This window comes from Hyperolius riggenbachi, chromosome 10 (genome assembly GCF_040937935.1).
Source record: "Hyperolius riggenbachi isolate aHypRig1 chromosome 10, aHypRig1.pri, whole genome shotgun sequence".
Lineage (NCBI taxonomy): Eukaryota > Metazoa > Chordata > Amphibia > Anura > Hyperoliidae > Hyperolius > Hyperolius riggenbachi.
In genome coordinates, this window is record NC_090655.1 from 51,689,998 (window position 1) to 51,705,416 (window position 15,419).

The window sequence follows — 15,419 nt, forward strand, 5'->3', positions numbered from 1 at the left end:
AATGTATTTAGACAATAAAATGACTAGGCACCCCCCCACCCCCACTAGAACTTCTTCCTAAACTTTGCTAACAGGTGTTTTACCAAAAGCTAAGCGGCTTATATCCTGCTGGTGAGGAGAATGAGGGACTCACCACGGATCTTCTCCTATGTATCTGCAGGCGAACCTCCTCTGCCTGCGAGATGATTGATGTTCTCCAATGGGCTTCCTAGTTCATCACTCCCAAGCGCTGAGAGCCCAGCCTGCCTGCTTGCTAGATTTATATATATATTGGCTTAATATACGTTCCACCTTCAGGGGGGTGACGTGGTGTTCTGCATAGTTAATTAGCTGGAGGGAGGCTTGGGATTGGGCTATGGGTTAGGTGATGGCATTGACGAACTGTGAACAGGGGTGAAGTCAATATATATGTAATATACATACATATAGCCTTATCCACATACACACAGCAATGGGACAGCCATTGACTGCAATTAGAGACCCTCTTGCTGGGGGGGGGACTACAGGTTTCAGCATGCCCTGTTTCTTATCCTCATCCATAAAAGGTCTACAGCTGTTCTGTTTATAATAATAATATATATGATGATTTGAAGGAGGGGGCTGCCCCTGCACATACAGTAGCCCAGTGTATATATACACACACAGAGCAGTCCTTTGCATTCATTACAGGAGTGACAGCTACTCTATCTGCAGGCTGACTGTTTACTCTAGATAAGACAAATCATTCAACTTTCACCCAATCCCACTTCTCTTCAGCTGCTACTGTCTGTATAGGAAGCTGATTATCACTAGTGATACTACCTTAGCCCCCCCCCCCCCCCCCCCCCCCAACAAATGTAAATAAATAAAGTCAGCACGTGTTGTATCAATAATTCAGCGGTACATGTAGAGTGATGGCAGCGGGAACTGCTCTAGTGCCCATTACTAAGGCTAAAGGACTAGTTATATTATATTTTCTAGAGCCATACCACTCTAAGGCTAGAAACCCACTAGGAGAGCTTTTCTGAGCGTTTTGTGATTTGAAAAGCTCTAGCTAATGTAATGCTATGGGTGTGATCCCACTTGAGTGACGTGATTTTATAAAAATCCCCCATAGCATTGCATTACCAAGAGCTTTTTCAAATCACTCACGCTTACAAAGCGCTCCCAGTGGGTTTCTGGCCTAACTGGAAAATAGCAGCTGTTTCAGGCTAAATTGGCCTTCATCAGAACAAGTCATGGATTAGTCTGTGACTTTATGCGTTGGGTTGTCGAATAGAAGTTTTACCAAGGAACTTAAACCAAAGATTGCACTTCACCCTAATCAATGGCTGATACAGTCAGTGATAACCCCTTTCCCATGAGAAATATTTACCTTTTCTCCAAAAGATCATCATGGACATCTGTATGGCTGATATTGTGGTGAAACCCCTCCCACAGTGTGATGTCATGACCATGGTCCTGACAGTCTGCTGTCTGTGAAACTCCTTGCATTGTCAGAAATGACATCTGTTTCCAACTGCCAAGCAAGCAATATCTCCCTCTGTGTGTAGAACGCTCAGTAACAACATTCTGTACAGATCACCTGGCAGACCTAAAGATGTCACCACCTGTGAAAAAGTTCAGAATGTGAATCAGGGAGAGGAAAGATTTTACAATGGGCAAACACTGACTAAATAATCTATAAATGGATATTGTAAAAATAAGCTATATATTTTTTTTTGTTATTTTCACTACAGTCCCTCTTTAAGTCATAGGGAACCAGAACCACTGGAATTTTGTAAGGGACTAAAATTAACCACAAATCCCCCTTACTCAAAAAAAGCTTTGCTAAAAATGAACCACTATTCTGACTGTAAGGTTACTCCATAACCCCTATTTCAAAAAATAATTGAGACATGGTGTAAAATGTAAATAAAACTAGAAAATTCAAATACGGACATATGACTGTTTTGTGAAAAGTGCACGCTCCTCTCCCAGTAGTGCATGTTGAAAAAGTTAAAATGGGACAATAAAAGAGTGGGAAAGTTGTAAAATACTAATAAGAATCCTGGTGGAACATCTCACAGCCAATTTGGTTACTTGGCAACCAGTCAGTAACATGATTGGGTATAAAAAGACCATCCCACAGAAGCCTCACACACCCATATGCAATTCTTTTTTTCACCTGAGTTTTCACCTAGGAGATACTTTTTCCTTTTCTATTTAGAATACTTTTATAGCACTTTGCAATTGAAAAAAGTACTAAAAAGTCGGTGAAAAAAGACTACCAAAATAATTTTGAGTATATTCTTACTTGCTTGTGATTTAAAAGGCATTTTAATGACAAGTTTAAAAATATCACCTAGGAGAAAACGCAGGACTAAAAGTTAATAGCATACGGGCCAGAGTCTCTCAGAATGTCCACTCTCACGGAGTAGACATTGGTGCAGCAGCAGTGTCCTATCTGATACAGAGGTTTGCAAAAGTATTCGGCCCCCTTGAAGTTTTCCACATTTTGCCACATTACTGCCACAAACATGCATCAATTTTATTGGAATACCACGTTAAAGACCAATACAAAGTGGTGTACACGTGAGAAGTGGAACAAAAATCATTCATGATTCCAAACATTTTTTACAAATAAGTAACTGGGTTGTTGTCCTGCTGGAAGGTGAACCTCCGCCCTAGTCTCAAGTCATTTGCAGACTCCAAGAGGTTTTCTTCAATGATTTCCCTGTATTTGGCTCCATCCATCTTCCCATCAACTCTGACCAGCTTCCCTGTCCCTGCTGAAGAGAAGCACTCCCAGAGCATGATGCTGCCACCCCATATTTGACAGTAGGGGTTGGTGTGTTCAGAGTGATGTGCAGTGTTAGTTTTCCGCCACTCGTAGCGTTTTGCATTTTGGCCAAAAAGTTCCATTTTGGTCTCATCTGACCAGAGCACTTTCTTCCACATGGTTGCTGTGTCCCCCAAATAGCTTGTGGCAAACTGCAAATGGGACTTCTTATGCTTTTCTGTTAACAATGGCTTTCTTCTTGCCACTCTTCCATAAAGGCCAACTTTGTGCAGTGCATGACTAATAGTTGTCCTATGGACAGATTCCCCCACCTGAGCTGTAGCTCTCTGTAGCTCTCTGTAGCTCGTCCAGAGTCACCATGGGCCTCTTGACTGCATTTCTGATCAGCGCTCTCCCTGTTCGGCCTGTGAGTTTAGGGGGACGGCCTTGTCTTGGTAGGTTTACAGTTGTGCCATACTCCTTCCATTTCTGAATGATCGCTTGAACAGTGCTCCGTGGGAAGTTCAAGGCTTTGGAAATCTTTTTGTAGCCTAAGCCTGCTTTAAATTTCTCAATAACTTTATCCCTGACCTGTCTGGTGTGTTCTTTGGACTTCATGCTGTTGTTGCTCCCAATATTCTCTTAGACAACCTCTGAGGCCGTCACAGAGCAGCTGTATTTCTACTGACATTAGATTACACACAGGTGCACTCTATTTAGTCATTAGCACTCATCAGGCAATGTATATGGGCAACTGACTGCACTCAGACCAAAAGGGGCTGAATAATTACGCACACCCCACTTTGCAGTTATTTATTTGTAAAAAATGTTTGGAATCATGTATGATTTTTGTTCCACTTCTCATGTGTACACCACTTTGTATTGGTCTTTCACGTGGAATTCCAATAAAGTTGATTCATGTTTGTGGCAGTAATATGACAAAATGTGGAAAACTTCAAGGGGGCCGAATGCTTTTGCAAACCACTGTATATACTCATATACATTTCTGGGGTTCCTGTCATTTGGACCCATATGTAAGTGCACTCAAAGGACAACCGAGGTGACATGGGACATGATGAGATAGATTGTGTATGTATAGTGCCTAGCATGCAAATAACTAGGCTGTGTTCCTTTTTTTATTTCTCTGCCTGAAAGAGTTAAAAATCAGGTAATGAAGTGACAATTTCTGCCCGGGTCGGGACCAGGTCAGACTATAGCATAACCCTCACTCATTAGTAATTACAGCCATAAAATACTTTCCTGTCAGTAAATGGCTTCTGAGAGCAGGAAAGAGATAATAAGGGTCAATAATTCATAGATTTCAGCTCTAGCATACTTCAATGAAGGTGTCATTGAACAGAGACAATGAAACAGTAAAAACTACATTTAAATATGAAACAAAACTGTGGGATATCTAAAAGAGTCATTTTTAGGAAAAGGAGGATGGATACAATTGTTTTTCTCAGTTTATTTTCACCTCGGATATCCTTTAATAAATCTTAATGGTATACACTAAATACTCACAACCTGACGGAGGACAATGGATCCAGCATCGTCTCTCTGACGACAAGCATTCCACGATCCATCTTCCGGCCAGCGGGTATGCATAACGTCACACAATGGATGTGAACGGGACATCAAGCGATCGTGCTACTTTGTGTTAAGTCGTCTGGGATCTTAAAGATCCGATCCGCCGTGACGGTCGTCATTGCTGCACTACACTAAATGACATTCGCGTGATCACACACCTGTACCCACGTCCAGGGCCGGATTTCTGGCAAGGCCACATAGGCCATGGCCTAGGGCACCAGAAATTTAGGGCCGGCTCAGTGAGGGACAGTAAAGCTGTTCTATGCAGCCATCCCTATCTACAGGGACTGCTTTAACCTTTGAACTCTCTGTCCTGTGTACTTGTGTCGTCCCTGCAAGACCTGTAAGCTCTATACTGCAGGTACACTTCAGCCTAACTCTCATGGTGGTACAATGGGTCCATTGGCAAACATAACGTAAAAGTTCTTAAGGAAAATATAACCTATAATTTATACGTGTATTACTGAAATAGTTATTGTCTGTGACATCCAATGATGTAAGTACAATTCTCATTGGGGCACACAGAGATAATAGCCATACAGACGGTATAGTTGGCCTTGGGCGGTAAAAAGTACAAATCCGGCCCTGCCCACGTCACAAGATTGCAGAAACAATCGCTTGTTGCTCAAAGTATCACCGGTCACTTAGAGAATCATCAGGAAAATTGCATCGTGAGTACGGGCTTAAAGCGGATCCGAGATGAAAAATTAACTATAACAAGTAACTTGTCTATATATCTTATCTAAAGTTTAGAAAGTTTACACAGCAAATCTAGTTGCAAACAGCTTCAACAGTTTATGATTATTTATTCCTGTGATACGAGAGCAGCCATGTTCTGTTTGTAAATATTACACACAGGCAAGCTGATAGCATCTCCAGCTCTCAGCCTGTGAAAACTTCACTCCCCTCTCGTCCTCCCTCCTCCCCTCTGTCTCTGAAATCTCTGGCTAGTAACCTCCTCCTCCTCCTGCCCAGGCTGAGCTCCCATAAGCCCTTGATACTAAGGCTCAAAGTGCCAAGGCACTCTGAAGAAGTTGTGGGCGAGGCTTGTTTAGTTTATAGGGAATTAGAGTATTGAAAAAAAAAAAAAAAAAGGTATTTGGCTTGAGGAATGCCCTATAAACTATATGAAAGGAACACAATTATGCAATGAGTAAAAGTTTATCTCAGATCCACTTTAAGGCTTTGTTCAGACATAAAACTGTACTTTTCTGGTCCAGTCCAGTCCTGTCCTGACAGTTCTGCATCAATTTTTATCAGTTTTACCTGACTGGAACAGAAATGTACAGCATTATGCATGCGAGACCTTATACTATGGGTTTATAATATGGGTCTGCTCTGGTTGGGTAAGCCCCATGCTGACTTGATGTGGTGGTGGAAAGCACACCTGAAAGTCTATCAGTGTTGAAGTATCTTAGATATTTATGGGAGGTTCTATCTGAGGACTGGACTTCAGTGCAAACCCTCTTTTGTATATATATTTCTATGTGTAAATATATATTACTACTACAGTTTGGAGTATTATGCTTTACAGTCAGACTTGGTATATGTAGCTCCAAAATAGAAATAGATTCTTAAAAGGGACTCCAGACATTACAGTAAATTGGGTCCAGCATCCTGTACACGACACTTGTGGGAAGAGTTAACAATCAGCCCCTCTATGACAAGACAGAAGGGTGGGGGGCAAACTGTCCAGGTCTCTATCCCTGCAGTAAAAAGCCCTGACTGTGGGCATGTGAGCTCAATCAATATACATATGTCTTCCTACATTCCCAGTGCTATCGGTGGCAGCTCAAACATGAAATACACTAATAATTTATGGTGCCATCAGCATAAATCTCCTCAGAGTTTGAGCCCACTCTCCAATAATTTACGACTTCAAATGTATCTCCAATGAAGGCCAATTCCCCAGATCACAAACTGCAATAAAAGCAGAGTAGCTGGGCCTGCACATGGCTCAGACACACGCTCATCTGCCAACTGCCATTTGGAAAGCCACCAAACCAATCCTGGAGTGGTGCTAAGTGACGGGAGCAGGTTTTATGGAAAACAACGGAACGCCGAGACCAGGTTTGTAAACAAGACTAATGGAAGCAATTCTCATCAGAAGATGGCAATAGAAAAATGTCTTCAAGACAGGGACTATGTGAAGACTAGACATGAAGAAAAAATATTTTTTTTTCTATAAAAATGTCTGTATGTACACAGGAGGCAGCTAATTAATCGACAGTTCTCAATTCTGTTTGGCAGCTACATATTTCCGTTTTCAGATCTTTTATTTGGATCTTTCACTCTGCAGTGTCAAAGACCTCTAGTGTGGAGAAGCTACACATTTCAGCTTACAAGCTCCTCTCCAAACCTGAGGAAAGCAAAGGGCAAAAACCACAGTTGTAGGTTCTCACCACCTCAATGCCTTGATGGACCACTATTGTGAAAAATGTAAAATACACATACTTATAGGAAGTACATTTCTACCAGATTAAAATTCACTGTAAATTACTTTTCTTCTATGATCATATCATTTAGAGTGGCCAGTAAAAATCTCACAGAATTTGACAGGGTTTGGACCAAACAATCTCCTCATAGAGTATTTTAATTATCTCCTTTATTCTTTACAAAATAAATCCCTGAAAAGTATTCATACAAAGATGTTAGCCAGCCTGTCTCCTCATTTCCACTATTGGACTACTGCTGTTCAGTAAGTGCTTTTTGAAAATAAAGAAAACTCTGAGAATCCCACATGAGGAGAAGGACTAGTCCAAAACCTGTCAGAGCTGTTGAAGGTTTACTGCCTATTTTAACCACTTCAGCCTACAGTGTTGTTCACCTTATGCATCCAAGCAACTTTCACCTCCCATTCATTCACCAATAACTTTATCACTACTTATCACACTGAAATGATCTATATCTTGTTTTTTCCGCCACCATTTAGGCTTTCTTTAGGTGGTACATTTTGCTAAGAATTATTTTATTCTAAATCCATTTTAACAGGAAGATTAAGAAAGAAATGGAAAAAATTATTATTTCTCAGTTTTTGGACATTATAGTTTGAAATTAATACATGCTACCGTAATTAAATTTGTCCTGGTAATTACACCATTTAAATTATGTTCCTATCACAATTTATGGCGCTGATATTATATTTGGAAATAAAGGTTTTTTCAATTTGCGTCCATCACTATTTACGAGCTTATAATTTAAAACATTATATTAATATACTCTCGTGACATGCATATTCAAAAAGTTCAGACCCTTAGGTAACTATTTATGTTTTAATTGTAATTTTTTTTTTTAATTTTATTTTGGTAATTTTTGGTGTGGGAGGTAACAGCTATTTTTAAATGTAATATAATGTATTTATTTCATAAAAAATGTATGTGGGTGTAGTTTTACTATTTGGCCACAAGATGGCCACAGTCAAAAAGTCCTGAAAGTGAATGATCTTGCTTCCAGGAAACATTAGGAGGATGAGAAACTTTTTTTTTCTGCAGAAAGACAGCAGCCTCTGACAAGAGGCTGTCGGTTTTTCTGCGGTAGACTTAGATCAATGAATGGGAACTATATTCGGGGCTAACGGCAGGAGCACGCGTGATCATGCGCACGGCGTAGTGGCAGCAGCAGAGTCTATCTGGATGGATATATCCGTCCAGATAGACTTAAGTGGTTAAGGATCGCGGTCTTAAACCCCCCCTAGTCACCAGGCTATTTTTTACAAAATAGGCCACTGCAGCTCTAAGGGCTCGCTGCAGAGCCGTACAACTCAGCACACAAGTGATTCCCCCCCCCCCTTTTCTGCCAACAACGCTTTCTGTTGGTGGCCTCTGATCCCTGCCAGCATGTTTATTTTTTTATTTTTAAAAAATAAATATTGCTATTTTTAAATTATTTTCTTATAACCCCGTTCCTCTTCTAGCCAATGACTGTGATCGGCTGTCATAGGCTTCAGCCTATGACAGCGGATCGTTCCTTTGTGTCTCAAAGGACAGTAGTGTCACACGGCTGTCCTCTGTACAGCGCTGCTTTAAATCGCAGTGCTGTACTATGTAAATAGACGGCGGTTTGGCCATCTAATGCTGGGTACACACTATGAGATTTTCTGGTCGATTTACTGTCAGATCGATTATTTCCAACATGTTCGATTTGCTTTCCGATAGATTTCCGAGCATTTTCCGATCGATTTCCTAGTAAAGTGAACGGAAATCGATCGCAAAATGCTCGGAAATCGATCGGAAAGCAAATCGAACATGTTGGAAATAATCGATCGACCAGAAAATCTCATAGTGTGTACCCAGCATTACGGTCTCCTACCGGCGATCGCCGCTGGGAGGTTAATGAGGTCATGCAAGCAGGGTTGTGTGCGCGATCCCCTGCAATCTCTGCCCCTAGGACTTCATGTTCACGCCAATCGGCATGGAGTGGTCAGCAAAAGGTTAAGGGACATGAGCATAGGAGAAAAGTAATTTATGGTGTATTTTACTTTGGGAGAAATGTACTTTCTGATATGTATGTGTACATACATTTAAATTTTACAATTTTTTTTTTTTTTTTTTTTTTTGCAATAGTGGTCCATTTAATGGTCGAAAAAAACTTTAATATGGTAGAAATCAAGTTAGGAGAGTTTGGGTGTTTTTTCCAAACATTTTCAGATTCTTGAGAAATGTATTATTGAACAATACCACAAGTCTTTATACATAAGTTTTACTGGATAAATAAAACTCGCTCAGCGGTCATCTAGTCAAAGCCAAGCACCAGTGGTATTATAACTAGTGATCGTATTTTGGGGATCAACTGGTCAAATACTGTACGGTATTGCTAATTTATGGCTCAATCCAGGAGCTTGCAAACGGGAATTCACCACCCCCTATAGCACATACAGTCCAACAGACAGAAGTGCAAAGATATCGCCTGATTACAATAGCTTTCTTGCAGAAGCATAGAAATGCTTCACCGATAACAAGGCTTGACGTTTTAGCCCTCAGCCTTTTCTCAAATGCCATGAGGTGATTGTAGTTATTTTGCGGGACCTAAGTATTGGGTGTCAGCAGGCATGCAAGAAATGATGGTTTTGAAGGCCAGGGCAGGTTTAGTATTAGGATTTTGGTCATTGTTAGTCACGTTAGGGTTAGTTTGATAATACAAGATTTGGTTTAAGTATATGATTGTTCAGGAGATACCGTAGGTCTTGCTACGTAGAGACATTGGCTAAACATCTCATGACACAAATGTTCATAGTTATTTTGGTTGACAGTATATCCCCAATCATGTCAAATCAGCTCCCTGTCATGTAGGCCTTTTGGAGGAGGGAGGAAAAGCAGGAGACATCTCTAAGAAGCTGCATCAGGGACATTTAATATAAATAAGCCCAGGTTATTTCACCTCGGCTGAAGAGGAAGTCACGGAGGTCAGTTGAATTTGTATATGCAGTAGACTGTCATCTAAAATGATCATAAGCAATCGTTTGGGGTGTTGAAAGTCTACTGTGTGTACATAATTAGGCATTAATTAAAAGACTCAGGAGAGGGTTAATTTTTGGGTTAAGCATAGGGTTAAAGGCAAGGTTTGCACAAGAGCCAACTGGACTGGATGGTGTTATTAGTAATGGGCTAAGTATACTGTTAGGCAGAGGAAATAATGGAAGGTTAGGATTAGGGTATGTAATGTAGTGAAGGATTTGTGTGTGTGTGTGTGTGTGTGGGGGGGGGGGGGTCAGATGAGGTCAGACAGTTTGGCAATTTTAAAGAGGAACTGCAATGAAAATAACAATGAATAATGAGGTTTACAGCCAGCAAACTGTCAGGACCATGGTCAAGACATCATATCAGCTATTGATTGGAATGATGTTTAATCCTTGGTTAAAGTTCTTTTTTAAAGGGAACCTGAAGTGAGTAAAAATATTTAAAATAAACACATGATGTAGCTGCAAATGAAGATTACATACTAACCTCACCATCAGTTCCTCTCAGAAGCTCACAATTTTCTTCTTACAGTGATCCCTTTAGGTTCTGACAATATTTTGTCAGAACTGAAATATACCAGTTGCTGTCAGTTATATATCAGCAGCTGTCAGTTATAACTGAATGTGCAAGGTAATGTCCATGTTTCCCTATGGCTCAAGTGGCGATATTACAGTTTAAAAGTGTGTTGACCAGCAAGCTGTTAGGGGGTAATGGCCATTTTTAAAATGGAGAACCGAGAAATCCATTGATCACAGTGGACAAATGGGATGCAGGAGAGGAGAAAGAGATTGAGTAGTAGACTACACAGGAGGTAAGTATGACCTGTGTATTGTTATTTTGACTTTTTATTTTAAGTTCAGGTTCTCTTTAAGGATATTGAAGGGTTGAAATTTTGACAGCCATATCCTGTAACCAAATTACTCTGCACCATGAATTCAGCATTGAACAGCCACATATTGCCCGTTGAAGATTGCAGTCTGTTTTTCCACAAATCATGACCTATCAATTGTACTTCTTATTCATTATCATTATGCAAAATCCATGGAGAAAGTGCTGTGGCAGTATTTGACTTTTCAGTGGTTGAAATATTTGAGATAAAAGTGGGAGTTCTGGTTAGAATATCTGATTTGGTGGAAAGGTAGCGTAGTGGTTACCACTCTCAGCCTGAAGCTCTGGATCGCCGGTTCGAATCCCAGCCATCCCACCAGCTGCATGGAGTTAGTATGTTCTTCCCGTGTCTGTGTGGGTTTCCTCCGGGCACTTAAGTTTCCTCTGACATCCCCAAAACATACAGAGAATTTAATTGGCTTCCCCCTGAATTGGCCCTAGACTACGATACATACACTACATGATATACACATAGACATAGGACTATAGTAAGGATTAGATTGTAAGCCCCTCTGAGGGGCAGTTAAGTGACAAGACAATATACTCTATACAGCGCTGCGGAAGATGTTGGCGCTATATAAAAACTACTACTACTACTACTAATAACCTCTGATATCTGTAAGAGTTTTGGTTTTCTGCCTGCAATTCTCATCCTCTGGTCGTAATAGTTCATACATTGCTCACCTAGAACAAATAAGGGCATGTGAAAATGATTATACAATTTGTGTACATTTTTTTTTATCTTTTATCATGTAGCTATATTAATTTTTTACAATCCTTCATACATCATAAAAAGATAATGGTGATTTAACAGAAAAATAAATGTAAAACTAAGTTTGCAAAATTGTATTAAAAAAAAAAAAAAAAAAAAAGAAAAAAACATAAGTACGGTAATTTGCCTCTACGGAAAAAAAAATAATTCAGCCTTTATTCTAATAAAATAATTACCTCCTTTGACAAAAAATATCCAAGATCGGAAGTTTTGTTATGTCTACCCATCCTCGACATTGACTTGCAGAATGATTTCCCAATTCTTTATGCTGAGTTTTCAGTTGTGCAATGTTTGAAGCGTTTCTTGCATGCACTGCCTTTTTCAAATCACCAAACAGCATTTCAGTGGGATTTGATCCAAGCTTTGCCATTCTAGAATTACCCTGCCACTTCATCCCCCTCCCCCCTCATTCCTTAATGCATTCACTGGATTATTTAGGGTCTTTGTCATGTTGTAAGGGACACTTTTTTTTGGTTGAGCTTCAGTACTCTGAAAGATGGTATGACATTATCCACAAGCTCCATCAGGTACAATGAAGAATTAAAAGTGGATTTTATGATGGTGAATTGCACAGAACCACTCCCATGCTTCACAGCTGGTATCAGGTACTCCTCGTGGTATTGTTTTGTTTTTTAGTAGTTTCTTTTGGCAAACCTCCCGTTACTGTCTTCAAATGAACCTATCTTTGCCTCATCTATTTAGGACTCCTGGGCCCATATGCAATTCACTTTTTCCAAGGAGATACTTTTTCATCTTCTGTTTAAAACTTCAGAATTGAAAAAGTACCCAAAAAATTGATGAAAAAGTACTATCAAAATTATTTTGAGAATTCTCTTGCTTGGTGGTGGTTTAAAAGGTAATATAATATTTGAAAATATAATGTAGGCGAAAACTCAGTATAAAAAGTGAATTGCATGGGCCCAGGTTTCAAAAGTCCTGGCCTGTGACTAGGTGTTCATAAACAAACCTTATTCCTTCCTTAAGGGCCTAAAGTCTACCAAAGTATGGTCAAGTAAGGCTAAGCTCCAACTCCAAGCCTGCTTCGACTGTACAAACAGGCCCTGGAAGTGCCAAACTTAGATGAATGGGCGGAAAATGTCACCTCATACATCAGATTCTGTGAAGACTCCTGTATTCCAACGAAGTCCTTCAAAGTCTATCTGAACAATAAACCGTGGTTCTTCTGCAACTGCAAAGGTGCAAAGAAACGGTGCACAAGTCTGGCAACCAGGAGAACTACAGGGAAACAACTTTGACCGGAAAGAGTCCCCCCACCAGCATGCAACACCCAGCACGGAGCTAGCCTAGGTACACAGTCATTTCTACTGTAGGTTGGAGAACCAGGAAGCATTGGTGGGCCACCCAGAGCTGGTTCTCTCATAAAGCAAGGTGAAAAGCAAGGTGAAACACTTGCATTAGGCGCAGAGATTACAGGGGCAGCATGTTTGACTGCATACTGTAAGTGTAAACACACGGTACAGAGTAGGAGTAGAATCGAGAGGAGAGTGAGGTGAAGAGGTCATCATTGGGGAAAAGAAGCTTGTTGTGCTGTGTGAGGAGTCTGACAGTGAGAGAGGAGGGTGAGGCAGGAGAGCAGCAGTGTTTCATTTGACTTGCATAGCAGAAGGGAGGTGGTGTCACTGCTATCCTGACTAGGGAGGAATGGAAGATGGCCGACTGGCTGAGGGTTTGTCACTGACTCGCAGCCATCCAGCGTGTTATTGTGTTGAGCTGCAGCACGTCATGTCTCAGGTTGTTGCATATGCTCCCTTGCTGACTGAGAACATTAAATGAAGCAGAACTATTGCATGGGATAATAGCATTACATAACAAAACGCCGCAGCTATTGTATAACGTGCCATGTAAATTGTTAAGTTTGCCTCAGGCAGCAAGAAGTCTAGAACCGGCCCTGGGGGTACCCAACATAATCCACCCCCCCATCACTGATGAGGCTGTCCCAAGATTGAGCTCACCCTCTCCAGCTGTGTGTGAGGCTGATGTTCTGCACCACCTTTCAATGTTAAATGCTAGAAAAACCTCTGGCCCTGATGGAGTGTCACCAGCCTGCCTGAAAACTTGTTCATTGCAGCTCCCTCCCATCCTTACCTCCATCTACGTCAAATCCCTTCAGGTAGGCATAGTCCATGCATGCTTCAAGAGGTCCACCATCATCCCTGTCCCTAAGAAGCCGAGAATGTCCGACCTCCGCAAGTTTATGCCATGGCCCTTACATCAGTCATTATGAAGACCTTCGAAAGAGTGACCCTGTCCCACCTTAAACACGCTACTTTGCCCATACTAGAACCGTTCCAGTTAGCATATAGAGCAAATAGGTCCACTGATGACGCCATTAATATCTGCCTGGAGCTCATCAGTAATCACCTGGATAAATCAAACCCATTCGCCAGTATCTTCCTACTGGGCTTTAGCTCGGCCTTTGCACTCTCCCGAACAATCTTGCAGCACTCGTGGTCCACCCCACCCTACACCTTTGGATCACAGATTTCCTCATTAACAGGTCCCAAGTTGTCAAGCTGGGTGACATCTCCTCTCAATCAAGGGTCACCAACATGGGTGCCTCTCAAGGCTGCGTCCAGTCAACGGTGCTGGACTCCCTCTACACAAATCACTGCAGTAAACACTGTCAAAGTCATCAAATTTGCAGATGACACTACCATCGTTGTCCTTCTAACCAAAAACTTCTTGCAGGCCTACCGTCAGCAGGTTGACAGAATATGCCACTTGTGTAGATAGAACAGGCTGGTCCATAACACAGCTAAATCCATCGAGATGATCATCAAATTCAGGAAGCATGCCCCCATCCCACCTTCAACCTTCATTGATGGGACTGAGGTCGGAAGAGTATCCTGTGTCCGCCTCCTGGGTACAACCATCTCCATGACCTCTGCTGGAAGGCCAACACCGCCTCTACCCAGAGGAAATTCCAGCAGATAATATTCTTCCTTCGCAAAATGAATAAAATTCAGCATGGTTCTTTGTTTGTTCACCCTGTTCTAATACGCTGGCTCCTCCTCCAGCAACAGAAACTACAGAGGGTTTATTAGATCAGCGATGAGGATCATTGGGAAACCCCTTCCCCAACTTGACCTCCTTTACTATTCCAGATTGCGCTCCAGAGCGTTGAGGATTGCCAACAACCCTCTACACCACTTAAGTTGGCTCCCATCAGGCTGGAAGTTTTGGGCCATCTCCACCAGGATGTCTAGGAATAGGAACTTTTCCCCCCCTTTGCTGTCAACCTCTTGAACTGTCTCCATGCCCACCACCACTTGTAGCCCTCTCCTCCTTTTGGTTGCTACCGCTGGCTGCTGTCACCAATGGTCTGTCTATTGAAACACAGTTTTAATGTATCTTGTTTATTGTGGTCTTTGTTTTAATATTTATATTCCTTTTTACTGCTGAATCCTGTACATGCCAACCAGGCATGAACCAGTTGTGCTTGGCAAAGAAATGTATTCTGATCTGAGATTTTGAGAGACTTCTTTCAGTATCCTGCCTTTCTTTTCTTGGACTGAACTTGCTGGGAAAAGCCTGGCCTCTGCAAGTTGGCAATTGTTTGTAATCTTCTCCAGTAGTAGATAATTTTACTGACACCAGAATGATTGATGTGCACTTTAACAATCTTTTATTTCCCTCCCCAGACATATAGGCCTCAATCACCCCCTTTGTGAAGGTTTCCGAGAGGTCTTTTGATATAGGCATGGCAATACTTGGCAACAAAGAACCCACCAAACTAAATATCCAAGGTTTAAATAAGACAGGTACCTCCAAGAACCTCTCTAATCGTATTTACTTTATTGGTTTTGGTATTTAAAGATAAATGTATGGGTGTACTAACTTTTCCACATGTGAAATTTGCATATATGTTTACTTAAAAGACCACACCCATGAAAGAAGTAAGCAGTTAAAATCTGACAGAACTGACAGGTTTTGGACTAGTCCATCTCCTTAT

At 41.3% G+C, this 15,419-nt stretch overlaps 1 protein-coding gene across 2 annotated transcripts in view; it reads right to left on the reverse strand.

Annotated features, from left to right (window-relative positions):
• The window catches only part of CYP26C1 (cytochrome P450 family 26 subfamily C member 1), a 40,389-nt gene extending 29,090 nt beyond the window's left edge, over positions 1-11,299 (reverse strand). Inside the window, exon 1 of one of the 2 annotated variants that reach the window (XM_068258550.1) lies at positions 11,282-11,299. The gene's annotated coding sequence lies outside the window, so the exon portion shown is untranslated. Of the gene's footprint in view, positions 1-133; positions 218-11,281 lie in introns of those variants that run through there. The other variant, XM_068258549.1, reaches the window with a different exon arrangement.
• Positions 11,300-15,419: the final 4,120 nt, after the last annotated feature.